General features: G+C 34.8%; 1 pseudogene; it reads right to left on the minus strand.

Annotated features, from left to right (window-relative positions):
* Positions 1-7,361: 7,361 nt before the first annotated feature.
* LOC147382540 (phloretin 4'-O-glucosyltransferase pseudogene) lies at positions 7,362-8,932 on the minus strand (annotated as a pseudogene).
* Positions 8,933-11,180: the final 2,248 nt, after the last annotated feature.

An 11,180-nucleotide genomic window follows, 5' to 3' on the forward strand; every position in this document is an offset into this window, starting at 1 on the left:
GACATATTTATCTATTCCCCCAAGTGAAATCCTACCCTTTATCATGAATGAACCTTATTTCGAGTGGCAAAGAGAATGAACATTTTTACCTCTTCTAACATGAACGAATAAACATATTGAATCATTTTAAAAATATGTAAGATTTTACAGAAGAAATTACGATTAACTAGTACATATAGTCAGGGATGAGCAACTAAATATTTTAAAACTCACATTACATCAATCAATAATACCCACTATAACATTTTCTTTTTATACAAATCTAATTGACAAAATGAAAATATTAAACATGTATTTCATTTTATATATCAAAATAAGGCAACAAATACATAATACACAATAGTGGAGTAGTAGAATTAGAGAATTGGGATTCACGACTGAATTTCTCTTAGTCAGGACATGATGTTTCATAATAAAGTATTAGTTCTTGATTTTGTAGCTGGTCGTTGTTTACCACACTTGTGGGACCATTTATCTGGCTCAAGCTGACCGTTTAACGTGACCGTAAGTAATGTGTCTCTTTTCGATGTGTCAGAACGTTCGACTACTATAGATTGTTAGTGATCACTGACTAATCATCTTCGTATATGCCTATCAGGCGTGCATGTGATTCCCAAATATACAAATAATTTATATACGACCACCTTTACATTACAAGTTCACTGGTAAAGATAGAGGAATAAACCTAGATTCCAGTTGTAACTCCACTCTCATACGCGTCTCATACCACTTATAAGCTTGGTGATTCCTATCGTACATCCTAGGATAATACACCACTCCGAATAATATGATGCACTATTCCTTCAAGCATTCATAGACTCTTTAATAATTCACAAAATAGCTATATATATAGGGAAATGTTCAACACCAAACATTTTGGCAAAACATTTTTCAAAACATGGGTTAGAAGTTTTGGAATGGGCTAATTTTTGGTAAGGATGATCTATACGGTGAGGAGATCATTATCATCACCAAAAATCAGTCCATTCCAAAACTTCCAACCTTATCAAAAATGGTTTACAAAAAATGGACAGTCCACGATTTTTCAACTTGTAAACATGGGGCTAAAAGTTTTGGAATGGGCTGATTTTTGGTGAGGATGATTTCCTCACCGTAGAGATCATCTTTACCAAAAATCAGCCCATTCCAAAACTTCTAACCTATATAGGACAAAAATGGTTGGCTAAAATGTTGGCCCAAATGTTTGGTACTGAACGGGACCCATATACATATATTATTTTCATTTGAAAATAAAAGAGAAATTAACAATACAAGGTTGAGAATTGATATCCAGTTTCCTACTATGCAATTATGGTCACCCGGCCTAAAATAAAAACAGAACTTGGAGTCTCTATGTGAATAAAATTTAAATAAACATGCAATCAATCATTATTCCTGGATATCCCTTTACAAACCTACATACAACATTACAATGTAAAATGCAGACATCACCCCTCGGGTGTGATATTTACATTTTACCGTTTCATCCCCCTTTCCCAATTTTTTTTAATTTTCATAATTTTCAATCTTTTGAATAAAATATTCGCTTTCTAATATTTATCAACTCAATATGAGTTCATTGAATATTAAATCAATTTTTTTACTACGAAATTCATTTTTATTAATAACATCGAAAAATTACAAAACTTAGATCAAAACGGGGTCCGAACCGTGCATAGGACCCAACTAACAGAAGTAACCTAACGAAATATCCTACCCACGTATAATTTATTATAAAGTACAATTAAACACATCAAATATATAGGTTCTAGCGTGAATTTGAAACAACGAAAGAATTCTATATTTTGGAATTAGGTTAGGATTAAGTTACTCTAGGTGGAAACCTCTCTAATAGTGTTTATCTCCATTTCATAGTTTAAATTCCTTTTTATTGTTTTATTTTCAAAATCTTAAAATAGATTTATAGTTTTGATTTGCTTCAATTTCATATTCTTGGCTTGATTTTACCTCATTTCCTTGTGTTGAACTACCACTTGCCTCCCAGGTTTGATTACAAATTTTACATTCTTTTTATATACATCATTGAGTTGGCAAATGACTTGAGGGTTGTAAAGAGAGTTGCCAAGTATCCTAGGAACACCCTACCTTGACACACATGGGATTCAGGTGTCAATAGAGGTGGTTAGTTACATTCATCACAGTCGAAGTTCATTGACTAAGTCAACTAACCAAGTTTAGTTGAAGTGTCCTTTTTATAGGTTAATTAGTTTATTAGGTTAGGTTGTGGGGTCCACCCTAGGTTTACTAGGGTCTAGACTTGTTAATTTTGACTTTGGTCAACCTTGATTTATCCAGTTTATTGATTCGGAATCCCAACTTTCGAACCCTCGACCGGATTTGTTTCTCATGGATTTTGACTTAAGAATAGTCCATTGTCAATAATTTTTCAACTTCTATCCAATGGTATTATTCATTTCCAAAAATTTTAAATCCTTATATAATCTATTATTTAGACATATTCGCACTCTTCTCGATTTTTTGTCAACTTTTGACTGTATTTGGTTGATTTAACTTTCAAGCAAATCTTACGCTCATCTAGACTTACTAATTTAATATTTTTAAGTAATTTGATCTCACGTATCTTATAAAAAAATTTCATTGAGATACGCGATGACATTTTTTCGGGTCATCACAGAGTGGTCTTAGAGTATAAGGTTGTTTTCATCTGGGATTTCACTTTTTCATAGGATAACGTGGTTTGTGCAATGGGCAATGCCCATTTGTGCGCTTGTGAAATTTTGAAAAGCAAATGTGCCAATGTTATAAATTGTCCCACAAAACATAAGTAAAATAGTCCCAAGAGGTTACAAACATTCCCATTAAATGAAAGAAGAAAGTCAGTAGTTAAAAGAAAAAAAGGGTTAGAATCTAAAGGTCTTCACAAATGACCAAAAAGCATGGTTTGAACCCTTGAATTAATAAATGGAGTTGGCAAACTATAGATATGTGAAGTTTAATAGTTTAAACCTCAATTTTACATAGGTTTGGGAGTCACCACCATTCAAAGAGTTTAAGGAGTATTTTGGATACCATAAAAAGAAATTTTAAAATTCATTTTGAGATGAATTTAGTGATTCAATATCGGTCCATCCAAGATATTGGGTAAGGAGTTTTTGATTGAAAGACGGTGAAAGTGTTAAGACACCACCCCATCTTACCCACCAAGTTGGTGGTTACAATGCTATTGGACAAAAGTGAAGACTAAGACTATATTTTTTGAAAACCTTACAGAGTTAGTTAGATAATGATGAATTTTTGCATGAATACTTATGCATGAAGAGAACTAGATAGAATTTTGTAAGTGTCATGAGATATTTCCCTCTAGTTGGACTATTTTTGTTTGCTTTGAATTGGAAGTTCTAATTTACAAGGATAACACTATTTTGGTTCTTGCATTTTGAATGAAGATGATGTTTAATGGAATATACTCAAAATGAGCTTGTTTTATTTATTGGTGATGTTGTAAGAAACTTTCCATTAATTGGAGAGAGCATTTGAAACCTTCACCTTATATAAATGCATGGAGTGAGTGTGTGTAACTGTTAATGCTTACAAAATATTTTTATAAAGGAACTTATTATAGACTTAAAGGTAGAGATTACTTCACATTGAGGCATTACACTCTAACCAACCTTGCCATTTAAGAATGCTTACACTACATGATGTATGGAAAGTCTTTCAAGAAGCTTATATGGACTTTCATGAAAGGAGTGTACTCTCAACCCATACTTGGCAAAAGATTATTCTACATGATGATGAGATGATGAATATGCAGAGGCTTCCAAGAAGCTTATATGGATTTCTAGACAGTATGGATCATCCCATGAAGGGAGTGTACTCTCAACCCATGCTTGATAATAGAATGTATGATAAAATATGATTGAAGTAAAGTAAAAGTTAAACAAAAATAACATAGAATGAGGGGGGGGGGGGGGGGAGGGGAGGATTGGACCATGAGAGTAAACTGAAAAAAAGAAAAAAAAAGAGAAAAAACCAACACAACAGCCTCACTTTGGTCTCCTTCTTCCTTGGTAGCCTCTTCTTGTTCTCTTTCTTAGATCTTCCAAAGTAGACTTCAAGAATATATGAGAATACATTTGAACATAGTTTTAGGACTTTATAAAGTCTCAAAGAAGAGAACTAGATAGAATTTTTGAAAGGTGGAAAACTTCTCCCATTTTTCCTTGAAGAGGTCTTTTATTTATAGGCCTTTGGAAAACCCTTGGGTATATAGAGGACTACACGGGACAAATTCAATTTAATTTTGATAAAATCACACATAATGACCTTGTTTACTTTTGATCAAAATGTCATTGTTCGTCTCCTACACCCTTTTGAGTTTCGACAATCATGATGATCAAATGTAGGATTCTTAATGATCTAAGGCTTCTAGAAAATTCTTTTGATAGATAAGTATGTCTTTGCCCTTGAAGGGAAATAAGTTGGGTAAAAGTTAGGCACAATGGTATGTAAATAACCATCACAAAGGGGATCTTAAGGGTCAATTGCTTTGAGTGGAGCCTCAACAAACTTGGGGTTTGGTGGGTAATTATTCCTAAGTTCTAGATCGTTCTCTTTGAGGGATGAAAGGGTCTAGCTCCCTTTAACTTGGTCAAATTATAATGTATCCTTGAAGGGGGTCATTGAATTATGCACAACAGGATGGCCTCAATGGTCAATTACAATAGATTTGGTCTCAACAAACTTAAGATAGGGTGGTGATTATTTTCGGGAGAGCCAAGAGTCAAGGTTAAGAAACTTACACAATTACATAAAAATCAAGTATAAAATATTAAACATGAATTAATGCAAGGATAGAGAGGTAAACTTACCTTGTGCTTTATTTGCAAATAAATGATTAAGTGATGTTTAGAATTAAAATCATTTTAAGCAAATCTAGAGCACTCAAGAGCATAAAATCAAATCTTAACAGCATAACTAATTGGTCCTTGCTTGAGGCAAGGGTCAAGCTTCAAATGCATAGGGCCTTGGATTACGAAAGGCCAAAAGGAAAATGTCAAGTCCTTAGGTTATCAATGGCTCGGAGGAAAATAGAACTAGACCTTGAGTTACCAATGGCTTGGCCTAGTTTTGGGCCTCAAAAATGGGCTTAAAGAGTTCAACCTCCTTGGGGTGGGCCTCACTTGGTCGAATTTAAGATTTCTGGGATGGACCCTGATCTGTTGGACTTTTGAGAGCTTTCGAACTCGGTCGAGAAAAAATGAGGTATCTATATATGGTGACGAATGTATTAACAGTTGTCAAGGTTTAAATAGGAAAACCCATGTGGGAGACATGTGTTTGGCAAGATAAATCACTATCAAGTACGTGAAACAACTCTACTTAAAGGAGAACATAATTTAACTTTTTTAACACACTTTAAAATATCATCCTTCATTAATAGATATGTTATTGTTATTTTATTCAAAGTGTCAGAGCACATGGTGACATCAAAATCTTGTTTCACTAATTAATCAAAATTTCCAAGCTTATACTGATTTTTTATATAAAATTCCACCAAGCTAATTTTTTCATCATGGAGTTTTGATGTTATTTTCGAGCTTGTTGGAATCTTTCTTGTCAACAAAATAAAATTAATTATTTTTATATATTTACTAAGTAAGGTGTGTACAATTTACTTAAATAAACACTGATTAGTTACAAGTTACATCGTGAAGTACTATTCCCACTAGCTCTTGAGGAATAACATTAGAATCCTCTATTACATAGAAATCCCTCCCAAAAACCCCCAAACGAGCAAGATAATCAGTAGACCTATATGGACTCCCTCCAATAAAATTCAAAAAAACAATAAACAAAAGAGGTTGCCTTCAAATGATTTATTTACCGAGCTTACATTGTGCTTGGATTTTATCTTTATATCAAATTTCTCTTAAAATGTTCATATATTCTTTAATCTGAGCTCTTTACTAATTCTTGTCAACATTTAAATATTCTGAGCTGATGTTTCATCTTTCCTTGTTCACAATATGGGCAATGTAGTATATTAAATGATAAAATATACAAAAAATTAAAATTATCTATTTAAAATTTTTAGAATAATATTTTAAGTAATTGTAAAATTTTTAATCATGAAGAAATCCATACGTATGTGTGTTTTAAAAAGAGTATCAAATGTTGTTCGATATTATAATTATTAGTCGTGATAATCTGACTACCCCACATGGCAAACTCAATTGACTATCTAACATGACAAGTTCGGGAACTGTAGATCAGTGCTCCTTGGGATATATGATTCCCTCAAGATACGCTTTTATGGGGAAGTATAGCCGTGTATCCCGAGGAGTGCAGATCTACGATTCTCGTACTTGTCACATCGGAGTAAGCGATTGAATTTGCCATTTAGGGTAGTTAGATTATCACGATTCTATAATGATTCTTATATTAATCTCTCCTTTAGGGGTTTAGAATATATTAATCTGATGTTAATTTATTCCCTCATGGGAAGTGAGGCTAGAGTAATTTAAATATTAATCTATCGTTGGAGGCCCAGTTGCAGTCCTTATATTAATCTATTGAATAACGATGAATCAAAGTGGTCTTGTTACGAGGTTGGGCACGTGGCTGATGTGACAAGGGCACAAAACGATAAATATTTTTACTGTGTCTCCAGATGAAAACAATCTATGATTACGTGTCCTTGCCATATCAGCCACGTAACCGATCACATGCATTCATCACGAATCTAATAATAAATTATTGGAGGCACAGTTGTTGTCTTTCTATTAATCAAGTGTTGGCCTGTGCAAGTCCTTATACAGCAAGAGTTATGAGTTCATGCGACAGGATTATCTCCATTTTTCTATTACCAAAACCAGGGTTATCTTAAAATTACCTTCCTTAAATTCTATAGAATGTAATTACCCTTGACATTTAATGACTATTTAACTCTCCCGGCACAGGGTTTTAAATCTCGGTTTTGTATCTCATCTTAATATTTCAAATGATATTTTTTTTATTTATGGCATTTTAGATATGTGAATCAGAAAGAAGAATAAGAACAAAGGAAATTGTATTATTAACAGTTTTGATCGCTTCCAAGCACCTTCTAATTTGTAATGATATTGGTATTGTTCACAAACAAGACAACGTGCCAAGATCAAGATGAGCAAGCTTCTTCAATTTCCCTTGTTTTTTTTTTTTAACCTTTAATTTCAAAAATCGAATAAGGAAATTGATGAAGCACGCGCATCTTGATCTTCCCCTCTATGATTAAGGGTTCTTTGTATACATAATCTACATGTCCTCTGGTATACCCAAAAGGTTTTAAATGAGGAATATGAATACTTTGAGAAAGTTATTTTAATACACCTAATTAAAATGGGATTTAATTAACAAATTCCTGCATTATTTATCTGAGTGATCCAACAACCGTCCAATGATTTAAACGAAAATCGGTCCTCAATTTTTAAAACCATACAAGATTTATTTCAGAAATTGATTTTTGCAGAAAGCAAGTGATCTCCTGAAGGTTCTTCTCTGAAGAACCACCTTCTTCCACAGCCTCCCTAGCCAAATCCTTCCATTTCTTAGAATTGCTTCTTATCTCTTCCCCTCTTTCTCCCATCACCTCTTCCAAGCACCTTCTAATTTCCTCACTTTCTACTATTTTTTCTCCTTCCTTCACCTTCACCTTCACTCTCACTCCTATCTTCCAAACATCTTCTATTAGCTTAGCATTTGTCCCTTGATCTGAAAATTGGGGAAACGCCACAAATGGTACTCCTCCCACGAGGCCTTCCAGTGTTGAATTCCATCCACAATGGGTTACAAAACATCCCACTGAAGCATGTCCCAATACCTCCACCTGCGAACACCAAGGCACTATTATTCCTTGTTTAACCATTAATGTATCTTCTCCTTCTTCTTTTGATCCACTGTGCTGCTGACGGGAGACCCACAGGAATGGCCGCCCACTTTCGATCAACCCATTTAAGATCTCCTCCATTTGCCGAGTGTCTAGTGTGGTGATAGTTCCAAACGACACATACACAACTGATGATTTCTCCTTAGAATTTAACCATTCCATACAGTTGGTCGATGAGTGGAACATATCCGCTCCAAAGGAAGTATCCGATGGATCCTTACCGTCCAAGAAAGCCGAAGGAACCAACGGTCCGATTCCAATCAAGTTAATTCCATCAACAGCTTTGATTGCTTCAGATTCTAAAGCATCAAACGTGTTTACTAGAACAAGAGGCTTGGTTTCTTGATTCAACACTTGAAACTGTTCTTGAAGCAATTTGATTATGGAAGAGTCATTGTTGGAAGGTAGTAAAAAGGAAGGAATGTCTGGTGAAAGGAGCAATGGCAAACCTGGTAGTTTTAATGATATTGAGGAGTCATTCTCATTGCTCTCATTAGCTATAAGGTTCTTATAACCGTTGAAGTAATAGTAGTAGATTTTGAAGACAAAGGCAGGTTGAATCCAGAGAAGAGCCGACTGGATGTTAAGATTACGTGCCACATCAGTAGTCCAAGGTAGTAAGAGGGTGTAGATTAAGCAGGTGACTGGGTGGCCCTTGTTAGCATAGGCAAGGATGAGATCAGTTAGGTGTTTTGTGCCATGGCGCTTGATTTCGGACCTTAAGTGTTGGCGGTCGTGATTGGGGTTGTTGGAGTGGTCATCTCTACCATCAGAGAAGGGTGCGAAAGTTAAGCCATTGGGAGTGGTAGTGTTTAACATGCGTTGGTGTGCAGAGACAGTGGTGGAAAAGGTAACTTGCGCACCTGTTCGTATGAGAGACTTGGCAAACTGGAGGGCTGGGTTGATGTGGCCTTGGGCAGGGATGGCGACGATGAGGAAGTGGTTGCTATGGGCCATGATTGTTGCAGACAGGGGCGGTGCCAGGATTTTCTTGTTCTTGGAATGGGGGCAAACAATGTTTAGTTATATAGTTGAACTACCACATTGTAGATATATATTATAAAGCATTAATGGAGGAGTCCACATCTCAAAACATGTTACATCCCAGAGTAAAGGACATATGATACAGATGGCATAAGACAAAAAGACAAAAATTCTATCTTTCTAAGCCATCAAATGAGGAGTCATCCTCTTAAACCTATTGATATGCAACGTAGACCCCAGGGGACGTAAGTACTTTTCAACACTTTTTTTTAATAATATCTCTAAGGGTATATTAATATCTTTATATAATAAATACTTGATTCTTTCGTAATTGTGCTGGGGTGACACAGGATTTACTGTGATTCTCACAATTCTGACGTGGATATACATACATAATCGTAGGTGGTTTTTACTCGTATAATGAGAAAACACATATTTAGTTATGTGCACATCCCACATCAGACTTGTAAGAATTGCAGTAAATACCCTGTGTCATTTCAGCATTTCCTTCATAATAAATGGTAAAGACATTTAATTTTTAAAACTAAATATCTTGTTACAATAAAGGATTTGGCAATCAATACAAACAAACATTTATTATATAAAAAATCAACATATCTTATTTGTTTTTACTAAAAAAACAAAAAAGAATAAAAATATTATTGAAAAAATAAAGCGTTAGAAAATGCTAACGTCCACATAAGGTCTTAGATGCTAGCACACACATATATATATATATATATATATATATATGGGAAATGTTCAGCACCCTAAGTTTTACCACACACTTTAACAAACGTTTTTTGTCCTACATGGGTTAGAAGTTTTGGAATGAGTTGATTTTTAGTGAGGATGATCTCTATGATTAGAAGATCATCCTCCCCAAAAATCAGCCCATTCCGAAATGTTTAGCCCCATGTTTACACGTTGAAAAATCGTGGACCGTCCATTTTTTGTAAATCAATTTTGATGGGGTTAGAAGTTTTGGAATGAGCTGATTTTTGGTGAGGATGATCTCCTCACCATAGAGATCATCCTCACCAAAAATCAGCTCATTCCGAAACTTCTAACCCATGTAAGACAAAACGCGTTTGTTAAAGTGTGTGGTAAAACTAAGGGTGGCGAACGGGACCCATATATATATATATATATATATATATATATGGGTCCCGTTCGCCACCCTTAGTTTTACCACACACTTTAACAAACGCGTTTTGTCTTACATGGGTTAGAAGTTTCGGAATGAGCTGATTTTTGGTGAGGATGATCTCTATGGTGAGGAGATCATCCTCACCAAAAATCAGCTCATTCCAAAACTTCTAACCCCATCAAAATTGATTTACAAAAAATGGACGGTCCACGATTTTTCAACGTGTAAACATGGGGCTAAACATTTCGGAATGGGCTGATTTTTGGGGAGGATGATCTTCTAATCATAGAGATCATCCTCACCAAAAATCAGCTCATTCCAAAACTTCTAACCCATGTATGACAAAAAACGTTTGTTAAAGTGTGTGGTAAAACTTAGGGTGCTGAACATTTCCCTATATATATATATATATATATTATATATATATGGGTCAGGTTCAAAGGACAACCATTTCTACACACATATAGACAACGTGTTTTGTCTTATATGGGCAAAAATGTTTGGAATGGACTGATTTTTTGTGAGGATGATCTCTGTGATGAGGGGATCATCCTGGCAAAAAATCATCCCATTCGAAAACTTGTAACCCCATCAAAATTGATTTACAAAAATTGGACGGTCTATAATTTTTCAACAAAAATTGGACGGTCTAGAAGTTTCATAATGAGCTGATTTTTGGCAAGGATGATCTCCTCATCACAGAGATCATCCTCACAAAAAATCAGTCCATTCCAAACATTTTTGCCCATATAAGACAAACACGTTGTCTATATGTGTGTAGAAATGGTTGTCCTTTGAACCTGACCCTATATATATATATGGGTCAGATTCAAACGACAACCATTTCAACACACATATAGACAACATATTTTGTCTTATATGAGCAAAAATGTTTGGAATGGACTGATTTTTTGTGAGGATGATCTCTGTGATGAGGAGATCATCCTTGCCAAAAATCAGCTCATTATGAAACTTCTAGACCGTCCAATTTTTGTTGAAAAATTATAGACCGTCCAATTTTTGTAAATCAATTTTGATGGGGTTACAAGTTTTCGAATGGGATGATTTTTTGCCAGGATGATCCCCTCATCACAGAGATCATCCTCACAAAAAATCAGTCCATTCCAAACATTTTTG

The sequence above is a fragment of the Akebia trifoliata genome, chromosome 16 (genome assembly GCF_017979445.1).
Source record: "Akebia trifoliata isolate Shusen 1 chromosome 16, ASM1797944v1, whole genome shotgun sequence".
Taxonomy (NCBI): Eukaryota; Viridiplantae; Streptophyta; class Magnoliopsida; order Ranunculales; family Lardizabalaceae; genus Akebia; species Akebia trifoliata.